This window comes from Hesperophylax consimilis, chromosome 14, assembly GCF_061612785.1.
Source record: "Hesperophylax consimilis isolate HC1 chromosome 14, BYU_Hcon_1.0, whole genome shotgun sequence".
Classification (NCBI taxonomy): domain Eukaryota; kingdom Metazoa; phylum Arthropoda; class Insecta; order Trichoptera; family Limnephilidae; genus Hesperophylax; species Hesperophylax consimilis.
Genome location: NC_142849.1, coordinates 22,163,885 through 22,176,193, shown reverse-complemented (window position 1 = coordinate 22,176,193; position 12,309 = coordinate 22,163,885). Strand labels below are relative to the sequence as shown.

The 12,309-nt window shown below is 31.6% G+C and overlaps 1 protein-coding gene across 1 annotated transcript in view; it reads left to right on the top strand.

Moving 5' to 3' along the window:
* The window catches only part of LOC149418059 (suppressor of lurcher protein 1-like), a 346,086-nt gene that overhangs the window by 144,651 nt on the left and 189,126 nt on the right, over nt 1-12,309 (top strand). The window lies entirely within an intron of this gene.

Below are 12,309 nucleotides of genomic sequence, written 5' to 3'. Positions count from 1 at the left end.
GCGGTTCTCGTCGCGCGAGATACCTCTCCTCGCGGTCTAGAGGCAGAGCGTTCGACACTCGTTATGCAAGACCCGGGTTCGAATCCCATATTTTTATAACTTTTAATTATTTTTTTATCTATTATGCTACTTATAAATATGTCAATATTAGGAATCTAGTTAAAAGTTCATTTGTTAACAACACGCCCATAAATAAATGTATGCTTTTTAAAACTATAATGTACAGCATTCTGAATAATAATAATATGAAATGAAAAGAGAGAGAGAAGAATACTAAAAGTTTCACTTCCGTCGTGCGTAGACTTGCCACACACTGTATTTTTTTAGAAAAAGAATATATTTGCAACAATATTTTTCGAAGAACATGCTCCTATGTTACAACTTACAACCTACAACAAAGTTCTTAGAAAGATATTGTTTTTAGAAACATCAATACGGGGGCTTAGGATCATAGGGGATTAACTAAAAAAAACTGGTGTTTTGAGTTAAGCTTGGTTTCGGTAATGCCAAAATCATATTTATTAAAGATACGAAACTCAATTTGGTATACACAGCTGTTGGGAATACAATTCGGCATACGAGCATTCCAATTTTTATTTGCGTTTAGCTCATAATTATGTTTTTGTAGATATGCCCCTGTGATCCTAAACCCCGATTATATTTTCACGACGTCACATGCGTACAGAAATGTTTGTCGCTCGGTCTGTGATATAATGCTCGCCCGAACATGCTTGCCCGCGAATACTTAGCTAACAGTTAATAGAATTTTTGCAAGAACAATGTTGTTGCATTTTCAAGAAGTATTCCTAATGATATACATCAGGCACGGATGGTCTGACACACCATGTAGAATGTAGATCGATCCGTTGGAAGTTTATAAACAAAAAAATAAAAATAAATTATATTTTATTCATGTAGCTAGACAATATTAAAAAAATCAGAAAAAACTCCCCTATTGGAATATTTTACCAGGAATTTAATATCACCTTCAAATTTATGTTGAAATTTCGTCATTAATGTAAAGAAAATCAAAATTCAGACGAAAAACTTTTTTCCTGTCAATATGAAATATATCCATCAATACGTAGGCATGGGCATCTAGTCTTTGTGCACCGACCCAGATAAAAATTTGAAAATTTAAAAAAATAATTTTCCATTCAAGTAACGAAGTGTAATTTTTGTCAGATGATTAATTTTACTAGGGATTCGAAAGGGCCTTTTTACATTCGTTGGCCATTACAAAATTTTGGTAGAATACAATAAAGTATTATTCGAGCTGTGAACGATTAGTGGACGAGTGGAGCAAAGCGTCGGTTGCTCATCAAGACTGCGGGATCAATCTTCTGCTACATATGCCTTTCGTTACTTCGCTATCAGCAATTATTATGTCTGTAAATTTGTTTGCGCATTCCGTTTCCATTAAATAAAATCTGCTAAATTCGCTTTATTATTCAGCAAACCTTACTTTTACTAGATTCAGTAAAGATTAGCTCTTTCGATTGTCGAGTTCAGTTTGAGTTGCAAATGCACGTTATGTGATCGTGCAAAAAAATAATTACCCAACTTCCACCACCTAACCATGCTCAACGCGTATGCGGGTAAAGCGATACAAAATTTCACTGGTAACAATTATTTTTAATGCTTATTTTGGCTGTTTATCTTGTCTGTAACTCCGGTTCAATGATCTCTAGCGAATTAACTTCCAAATAAAGTATCAGTTTTAAATTAATTATAATGGTTTGTTTAAACAATTCAGAAAATAATGTGCAGTCTAATATTTTAACAACATGTTATTTCAATTGTTTTTTTCAAAATTAGAATTGGATTGTTTTTCGAAATATCCACCCTTAGAAATCACAAATTAATGCATAAGAACACAGAGAAAAATAAGAAATACTAATTTTTTAAGAATCTGTTAAAATTGTTGGTTACGGAATGGTGTCGGACCACGTGTTCGGTACACGCGTTTCTACATCGTGATAAGATATAATAGAGATACAATTAGAGGCGTTACTGGGTACTTATCAATAATACCTTTTCAAAACTTATTCTACTATTAGAACGCTATAAGCGGGGCGCGTAGACCGGATTAAATATTTTTAACTACAACTTTGGGAGAGTTGGAGGTCAGTTGGAGGAACAAAGTGGAGCCTTTTTTCGCTGCATGTCTCACATAATGCATCAATGTAATATATTCGTAATTTACTAAACTAAGAAACATGTCAATTCATTCGTTAAATAATAATAATAATAATAATAATGTATCTTTATTTAAGAAAGTAAGCACATTACAACTAAAAATGTGTATTATGATTTATGTTGTACATTGATTTGTAACTTTTTTTATAAGGTTATAAAATTAACAGAAAAATACAAAAATAATATGATGAAGGTAAAAAATAAAATAAAACTACAGTTAGTTGTGGTTTCTCAAATACCGCCTCACTAGGCTATCCTGTGTTGAGGCAATAAAGTAAATTTTGTTAAAGGCCGGCAATTTTGTTTTTAACCGGATTACTAATAATTTGAAGCGATAATATATCAGCATCACTATTTTTTCGAGTATCGAGTGCAATTCCTATCCTTACCCTTTATTCCACTTACTCTTTCCTTTACCTTATTAGTTTTAATGGAAAATAAAATTCCTATCTCCAGCCAACATTAGTATAATATTAAGAAACTTCTTTTGAATTAACTTGTTTAGTTCGTGGACCTAAAAGCCCAGGACAGAACATTAGTGCGATTATGAATTAATGGCATTGAAGCTAGATCTAGGGCGAGGGGAAATTTCCTGGCAGCCATCTTGTGTGACTAACTTTTGAATGATTTGTGAGTTAAGTGGCTCATGATGAACTATTATAAATTAATAGTTAGTATCGTTAATGCAGTTATAACGGATTTGGGGTATTTGATGATACAAGCGATGGGATATGTCATTTAAAAAAATTATTTAGTTTTTACATTTTTTATACGTTTTCACTCTCGCCCGCGGCTACAAATTGTTCTCAAATAGCTCCGCGCAGGACTTTTTAGGTTCATTGTTTAACGTCGTAGGTATCTTTGCATAATACATTACAAATAAAAGATGTTTGTTTCTTGCAAAATGTATTTTTTTCTGGAAAATACAGATTTAAAGAATGCTGCATCGATGCTGAAATTGTTTTAAAATTATTGAAACTTTCTTCTGGCAGTCTCTCTCGATAAAAGTTTAAGCCTAACCAAAACAACGGGCGGTTTGTTGAACAATGTTGTGTTTTTGCAAAGCGCTTCAGGAATCCAATTAGGTTTATTCATTAAAACAGAACGTTTTTCATGTTGACTGTTTACTGTTAATACTATGTTAGCTGTGTATAAAATTTACTGTTCAACTGTTTACTGTGTCCACAAAACGGGAAAATATTTGTGTAGAAAGAACTTAAAGGATGTGTTACTCACGTGAATATTAATCTGAAAAATGATTTTCATGAAGGTTTCGATTTTTTAACCACACACGTCTCTACATGAAAATATCATAAGAGTATGCTGGGGATGGAATTTTATGATTTTTTGGAAAATTATGAATAGTACCCCTTATATGAGCCGTCAAAAGGTTGACTGCTGAAAAGCTTGTACAATCATGGTATTATTTACTACTATTGTAATGAATCGCGTCTTATGTGACTTCAAGACACCATTGCATAAATTCAACTAAATTTACTTCAAAAATTCATAACATGGTTATTTTTTGAAATATCGAAAACCTTATCGTGTTATTAACTACTTAAATAGATCTTAGAAAAAATGTAACGAATCTGAACAGTGGTCGTTCACCGGGGCGATACTGAGATTACCTACCTACCACAATAATAAACAAAAAAGGTAGAAATTTTATATTACTTAATATTTCTTTTTTTGTTTTTAATTTTTTTTTTTTAAAGAAAGTTGAACATTCCCAGGTTACGAATAACCTGACAATATTTGAAAATCTCCTACTACCACCACAGTAAGCTGAAAATGTTGCTTGTGTTGTGATGGAGGATTTAACCAGCCGAGGAATTGAACACACTACGCCTGAGTGGGACCCAAGCGCGATGTCAACTCGGCCACCGACCTGTATATTTAAGATATACATGTGAAACTTATTGTTAGGTTTCATTGGTAGCTATTTTCCTGGTGAAGATATATGGTATTACCACAGTTACGTATTCAATGAAAAATAGCAAGTGTTTGTTGTTGGCAGTTGTTAATATCGAAGTTTCGGCGAAGTTTAAATTTTCGCATAGAATTTGGGAAATCTCGATATCGCCAAAGTTAACGAATAAATTATCAAGTTCCGATGCCCGCTGACTAAATTTGCAAATTAATATCACGCTCTCAAACCTAAATCTTGATTTATAGCCTTAAACGTAAACACTATCATATACCACGTCCCAAGTAGCACAGCCAAGGTACGATCAGCTTATTCATATAGAATATTTCAAATTTATTCAAAGGATTTACGCGTATGGCCCTTAAAAACATTAAGCAGGCAACCAAAAGTTTATCGGTATTTGAAGGCTCGAACGTTAAATATGAAGTGAAATAAACAAGTTAAAATTTTGTTTACCTTGACTTAAAGTTTGCAGCTATAAAGGCTTTACATTTTATACTACACGTAATTTAATTGAACATTTAGATATCAAAGTCCATTAAGCTTTGTAAAGTTTAGTAGGTACTTATATCTACTTAGGCATTATTAAAATATAATATATTGCGTTTATTTTGTTACTTATAGTTCTGTGAACAGTCTTTTGTTGAGTTTGCGTCCAAAAAAGTATGTCTCCATTTTTTTCTTACTTAATAAATCAAACCAAATTTTCCTCCTAAATTATAAGATTTTGTAATAAATAATGTAAGAGACCTACTTAATTATAAATCATAAATGTTATATAACTTTTTTAAAATTTCAAATTCGGAATCATGCCATTTGTTCAAAGAAACGTCACTATCTCAATGACAATTTTTTTCCAACTATTAAAAGGTCACCATCATAAAACGGATACGGAAATAATTTATAGGCAGATAAAATACAACATGGTCGAGAAAAAACAGGATCAAAGCCTAAAACGCTTGCTTGTGCAGTTATGGAGGATTTGGATAGCAGAGGATTGAATTTGTAACGCCTAGGAAATCCGACGCATTGAACCACTCGGTTACCAGCCGGCCTAAACCAGTATCATCGAACATGGCGTAAAATTTCCTTATTGTGAATACTTTGTCTCTCGAAATAACAGATTCTGGAAATGTTTTCACAAGGTATCACAGCCTTTTATTCCTGAGAAATGACTATTGTCCATAACTACACAATAATTGACAAATAGCTTTCAATTATTTATCGCAATACAGATTATTGAAAATAGTGAAATAAGTGCGTTTAATTATTATTAACTGGTGGAAACCCTTGAAAAATCACAAGACATAATTATAGAAAGATTCGTGAGGCTGAAAGTTTATGTAACAAGGAAAATAATTATTGCAGACTGTAGGCACGGTCTGTCCATACATGTTTTGGATTCACCGCATCCCTTGTGTTCTAGATTGTAGAGTCTAGTCTAAAAGCTTTGAACTTAACAGCAAATCAGTAAATTACAACACGATGCACAGAACGAATCGAAATACATGATATCTCTATTCGCGCAAAACACACAAGTACTGCTAGCAACAACGAAATTCGCTGCATACACACACAACGACACGACGCACGGCCATGAAGCGGGTCGCATGCTCAAATATCTATGAACCTGTACCCAGTATCCAAAATCTGCAAAAGAATTCTAATTTTGCGCGTGCTTATTCTCTACCTACGCTTAGGCCAAGTTGGCATATAAAATAATATCCATCATGCAAAAATTGACTCTAAGGTTAAACGTGAAGCTTGATATATTCTTCGTGTTCATATATGGCGTTATTAATTTTAAAAAATTAAAATAAGTTCATTAACTTATTTTAATTTTTCGGAGAAAATTTCTTCTGAAAGCTTATCACTTTGTGATGTAATTATTTATTATATTAAAACACAAATAACTTTGTGTACATCACTTTAATATATAACTTCTACGTGTGTCATGAACAAAGTTCACCTCATCAGGAGCAAGTATATTAAAGTGATGTGCACAAAGTTATTCGTGTCTTAATATAATAACTTATTTTACTTAAATACGCTTTTTGCAAGGTATTTTTTACAAAATTAAGATTATAATATAATAAAAATTATTTGTTTGCGCCCGTACATACGCAATGTACATGATGAATATGAATGGATTTTTGTGTGGATTTTAATATAAATGAATGTATTAAGGTGTCGTGGAGAAAGTACCTACCAGACTAAATTGCTAACAAAGGGTACAAATAAATATTTTCAATGAAGTGGTATAAGATTAGAGCTAGCTATCTTCCTCTTCGGAAAATGCAGCACTTTATAAAATGGCTTCATATTTACATCATACTCGTGTGATACAAGGAATAAAATAACAATGCAAGCAATTTCCTAAGGATCCGCGTTGTTCATAAAATCATAATGACTCGCATATTCTTTCAAAGAGCGAAACAAAGACGAAAGCATTTAACAGCAAAGCAGCATTCCTTTTCTTTAACAATTGTGAATCACTGACTGAAAAATTGCAAGCACAAATAATAATAATAGAAGTCGGATCTACTTGCGTAACTTCCATTGTCAATAATGGACAATTAAACATTACCTAACTACTGTTCCCGTAGTCATACAAAGCTCCGGGTTATACTACATTATTGCAAGTCGCTGCTTTAGTTCGTCCTTGTATATTCCTGCAGAACTTTCGTTAGTTGACTTACTAATTGGCGCTGTATCCGTGAGTTGGGTGCATACAATTTTATCAGGTGGTGAATAGGTGGTTAAATAGTATACGGTACAGTAGGATAACTTTTATAACTTTTAAGGATAAAATATTTAGAAAGTCTCAATTGTTTCGTAATTTTGGGATTCTTCTCCTTTTTAAATTCATCTATTTGAATTACATTTTTGTTTTCGGTAATGAATGAATGCAGATCTTGGAAGCGGAAATCTTCCCACTTCCTGACACGATGTGCTGAAACTTGGAAACTGGGTTATATAAATTCCATGTTATTATTATTATAGACTCATTGTTGTTGTCATTGCATTATATCATCTTTTAGTGGTTGTCACGCGGATACTTGCGAATACATACGCATTTATCTGAAATCGGATGACATTACAGCGGTTAATATACGAAATAAATGTCGGTCCTACCCAATCGGGATTTGGGTCAGTTTTTTACATAGTTGAAGCCAATCCCCGAGGAAGAATGTTTAAATCCTAAGTCAAACAAAAAAAATCAAACAAACATTTAAATACATATATTATTAAAATAAAATTTCGTTCAAACATTTACAAACATTGCAAATTCCATTTCCGAATTATTTCTTTCTATTATTAATTATTATTTCGAATGATTTCGTAAAAAGCAATCTCTCAGTAATTTGACTTATAATTAAAATTAAAATTTAATTTAAATTAAATAAACACCTCGATTTAGGGGTTTATTTAATTAAGTATTACACTGGAGTATTGTGAGTGTCATATATGTATACATTTACCAAATTATTTAATTAATACCATTCCAAAAATATTGATATAACATATATATGAAACTGCTAACCGGGGTTTAAAACCAATGAATTCACCTATATTTGGCCGCTTATCCCATATTTTTAGGTTTTACAAATGTGGCACATTATGACAAGCGATTGTGACAAAAAAATGTAATAAGCGATAAATGTTGAATGAAAAAATTAGTTTATATATATCGAAATATTTTAAGGGTTTAAAATATGCTGACGTAGCGTAGTGGTTAGCACAGCTGACTGGCAGTCCGAAGGCTGCGGGTTCATTTTCCGTCGGCGACATTTATTTTTTCTCGGAAGATTTTATCAATTTGTACGGGTGTTTCAGGCTAATCATTATTGCTTTTAATAATTGTTTTATTGCTATACTAAATATTTAAGCATTTAATAAAAAAAATATTAGTTTTTCTTTCAAAATATTTTGAGAATGCGCCTATATATTTTTCAAAAGCTTATATTTTGACAACGTCTTAAAGCTTTGTTTGTATTTTGTTAATATTCTGAGTTTATGTTTATTTGTGATAATGATGACGATGTTGATGAAATGTAATAAGTTATTTCATAATTATTCAATTTAATTATTTCGTATTGTGAATTTTAAATCCATTACCGAGTTATTGGGATCTCAATAAGTAGGTACCTATCACAAAACGCTGGGTCCATATTTGATAATAATTGAAAATACGTTTCATATCAATTCAACCAGGTTATTTATTGCCGGCTATAACGAATGGCGTTATGTACGTTGTTTATTTTGAATGTGCCAATTACATCACATATGAAATTTACCTTCCACGCGATAAAATGGAAATGTAGGTATCTCTTTGTTAGTAAGCAGAATCAATTGCTAACCGGGCCTTTGAATAGTGGGCATGTTGGAATTTCGATATTCAAATGTATTAAAACGTTATTAAAACTTTTAAATGAAAGACTTACTTATTAGGGACTAAAATTTTATATTCAATGTTGTTCCTAAGACACGATGGAGAGATAAACGGATAGAGAAGTTGGTTGTTGGCTTGTCTGTGTTCCCGGAGCAAGCTCAAACTATCCATATTTATAATAAAATTAATGATATATTTTTAAATATATAGTTTTTGTTTTTGTAAGCATATCTCAATTTTTGTTTTTTGGAATGAATCAATGCAAATCTTGGATACAGAAATTAACCCCACTTCCCGACATCTGATTGAGCTGAAACTCGACAGGTAGAATCTTTGTCGATGACAATGCATTCTATCAACTTCTAGTGGTATCATTTTAGACACATACGGACGTTTACGTATTTCTCTGAAATCTGATGACATTACAACGGTTAATTTACGAATTAAATGTCAATCCTGCCCGGTCAGCTTTTGGCGAGGTTGTTAACAATACAATTGTAAGTTAAACCAAAAAATATAAAAAAGATGTATTAGAGTAAATAATTACAGTGTTTATATTCCGGAATGTGTGGAGGTTTGTGCAATCTACACATCCCATAAAGCATAGTATACACAATAACAGTACCATCATATTAAAATAATATAACAATAATATTACAATAATAATACAATATATCACAATAATATTATGCTATTATATTACGATAATATTCATGCACGTAAAAAGTAAGATGTACATCTTTTATACTTCTAAAATCATGTAGAATCATTCCCCCGAAGTTAGTGCACTTTATCCCCGGACAACCTGTATATACATTATAAAAAACATTAAGCATTAGATTGGCAGGGCTAACAATTAATTTTCTCCAATGTGGCAAAATAATTTTTGGACTCGGGATTCCATAATAACGATATTCCAGTAAAAAAACTTGTTCTTTTCCATATACCTTAAGAACAAGAGTCCCACATGCTACCAACCATTTGAGGCCAGTGTGACCATGATATCCCCAATTTGGGTATATTGTGAGTTGTGAGGCTGAATGATGGGGTTTAGAATCTCAGGGGCCTAACTACAAAAACTGGTGTGTTTTGAGTTAAGCTTGTTTTCAATCATTCCAAAATCATATTTACTAGTGACATTAAGTTCTTTTTCGTACATACAATAGTTTAAGAAATACAGTTGGGCATATCAGGAAGGCATCCAGTTGGGCATATCTGTTAAGCATTCAGTTAGGCATGTGAGCAAATCATCCAAATATTTTTATTATCCAATATTTATTTGCGTTTATCTCAAAACCGTGTTTTTGTAGATAGGCACTTGAAATCGTAAAACCTTATTAGTGCACATATTGTGTAATTTTAAATGCATATAGAAACATCTATGTAGCGCCCTTCGTGGCAGCCGGACGCGTTCTAATGCGTCTTAAGCGTCAACCGCTTTGTGTTTTTTTAGTATTTTCAAGGGAAATGAAGCAACATCCCTTTGAAATTATTTTTAAATCAATCAACATTTTAAATAAACTTATCAACCATTTATTACAACTTTTTAATATTTGATTTGAGTGCAGTGTGTTGGAAGTGAATATTCGGATATTTTTCTCAAAATATTTGACATTCGAAACGAACGTCGATCGGTAAGTGCACCCCAGATGTTTTCAACTGAATTCTCGGAAAATCTGAAGGGCCTAGCAATTATTAGTAAGCTAAGCCCAGGGTAATTTATTATCAAGACCGTCGCCTTTTATTGCAGGCAGAATGCACTACTTCAATAATCACAAGGATGGACTCGCCGAACGTCTATGTGAGGTGTCAGCGCTTTATTAACAGCATTAACATACCTCGACGGATGACGAACCTCGTGCTGACACTGTTGGTGAACGCGGTGTACTCTTTCGCTGCAGCAGCTGGTCCAGTTTCTTCACCACCTAGGATTCTTTCTGCAGAGTCTCCATCTTCTATATTCGTGTCACCTGTTCCTGTACTTCATTTTACTTAACTTAACTTCACTTTACTTTGTAATATTTATATTTTTTGTAATACCTGCATCAACTGAAAAGCAATGGTTGTCCAATAAATAAAAATGGGGTTTTAATCATTAAATTAACATAAAAAATCTTGGACTCTTAAACTATTTGGACTAAATACCGATGAAAACTTATAATGGTTTTCCATTAAACCCAAATAATATTGTTATCAACTCTTTTTTCGGAGAAATTCTACTACCATACAACTACCATATATATTCCTCAGGAAAGGAGGAAAATAATTATACCGAGTCTATGCACATCTTTAATTTATCACTTAAGAAGTATAAAAAATTGTAAATGAGGCAGTTTAGTTCTGTACAGTAAATATTTACTGTATTAATATATAGTTTTTACTATTAATTTGTAAAAGACCCTAAAAAAGCGTGAATAAAATAATAAATATATATTTCTATATTCAAAAATATAGAGAGCCTACGATAGTACCTAACTTTTTACAGTTTTATAAATTATTTTAGTTGGAAGTCCCTAAATAATTTCCTGGTAGAAAAACGTCTTCAAAAAGTAACACAAATACCTTTACCATTAGTAAAAATTATTACTACGCTATTCCAAATTCCTGTAATATTCAAAAATCAGTTTCTGAAAAAAAAATACACAAGTTTGAATGAGATTAAAAGAATATGACATTCTCAGACTATAAAAATATACAGACTATGGTAATATTTAATGGTAATATTTTTACATAGCTCTCTCATTCAAAATTTAGGCGAATTAGATCTGTCAAAGAATTTATATATAAAAATGCAAAAATCAGTCATTTTAAATACATGTAGGATTACGATAGACTTTTTAAATATTTATTTTGAGTGATTAGTAGGATTTATAGGTCCAGTTAGGAGTTGCACTTGTATAATGTGGATTGACTAGATGATCATTGGTGGAAAAGTGTGTGGAAGGGTTTAGTTTTTCCTGTGGGGAAGATTTAAACCGGACATAAAGTCAGTTAAATAATAATAAAATAATTTAATTGATTTTGATAATCTATATAGCGCCGTTTTTGTGAAAAATATCCTGAAGGACGCTGTACAAATATATTTATTACATAATAAAAATGCCTGACATAAAGTCGGAAAAAATAAAAAATAAAAAGATTTGTTTTTGTATTGAAATTTAAACATTCTTTTAATGTAAATTAAAACCTTCGAAATTCTGTTAAATTTCAATTTCCCAGCCACAAGCTTTAACCTATTGTGACTCTTGGAGTAATGAAAAAATGTTGAAAATTGATAATACACATACAAACCAAGAATAATACCTGAGTTATGGCACAAAGTGAAGATTTTATTGACGATAATTTGCTTCGGAAATTAGAAATAAATGTACTTAAGAATTAATAGAAGACTCTTAGCAAAAATTCTGAACGAAAGTTCTCTTATAATTTAAATAAATAAAACAAAAATGAACATTAAAGATATTGAAATTCTTTGAACAAGCGATCTATTGGGTAATCGTGAGGTTTCTGCGGTAAAATTTCAATCAGGATTTCAAGAAATTTTACAAGAATATTTTCGATATTACTCACTAACTATTTAACTCAAATTACCGAATAGACTGAACTGCCGCATAAAAGGAGTATGGAATTTTCTTTTGAAATAATTTTTCTTCGGGTTCGTAAAATGATATACCTTCCTACCGAAACGTTAAATTTTACTTTTCACTTTTTGACTTATTTGATACTTCCTTTATGGATTCTTTTTATTAATTTTTTGTATTATTTATTTATGACGTCATTTTTTTCT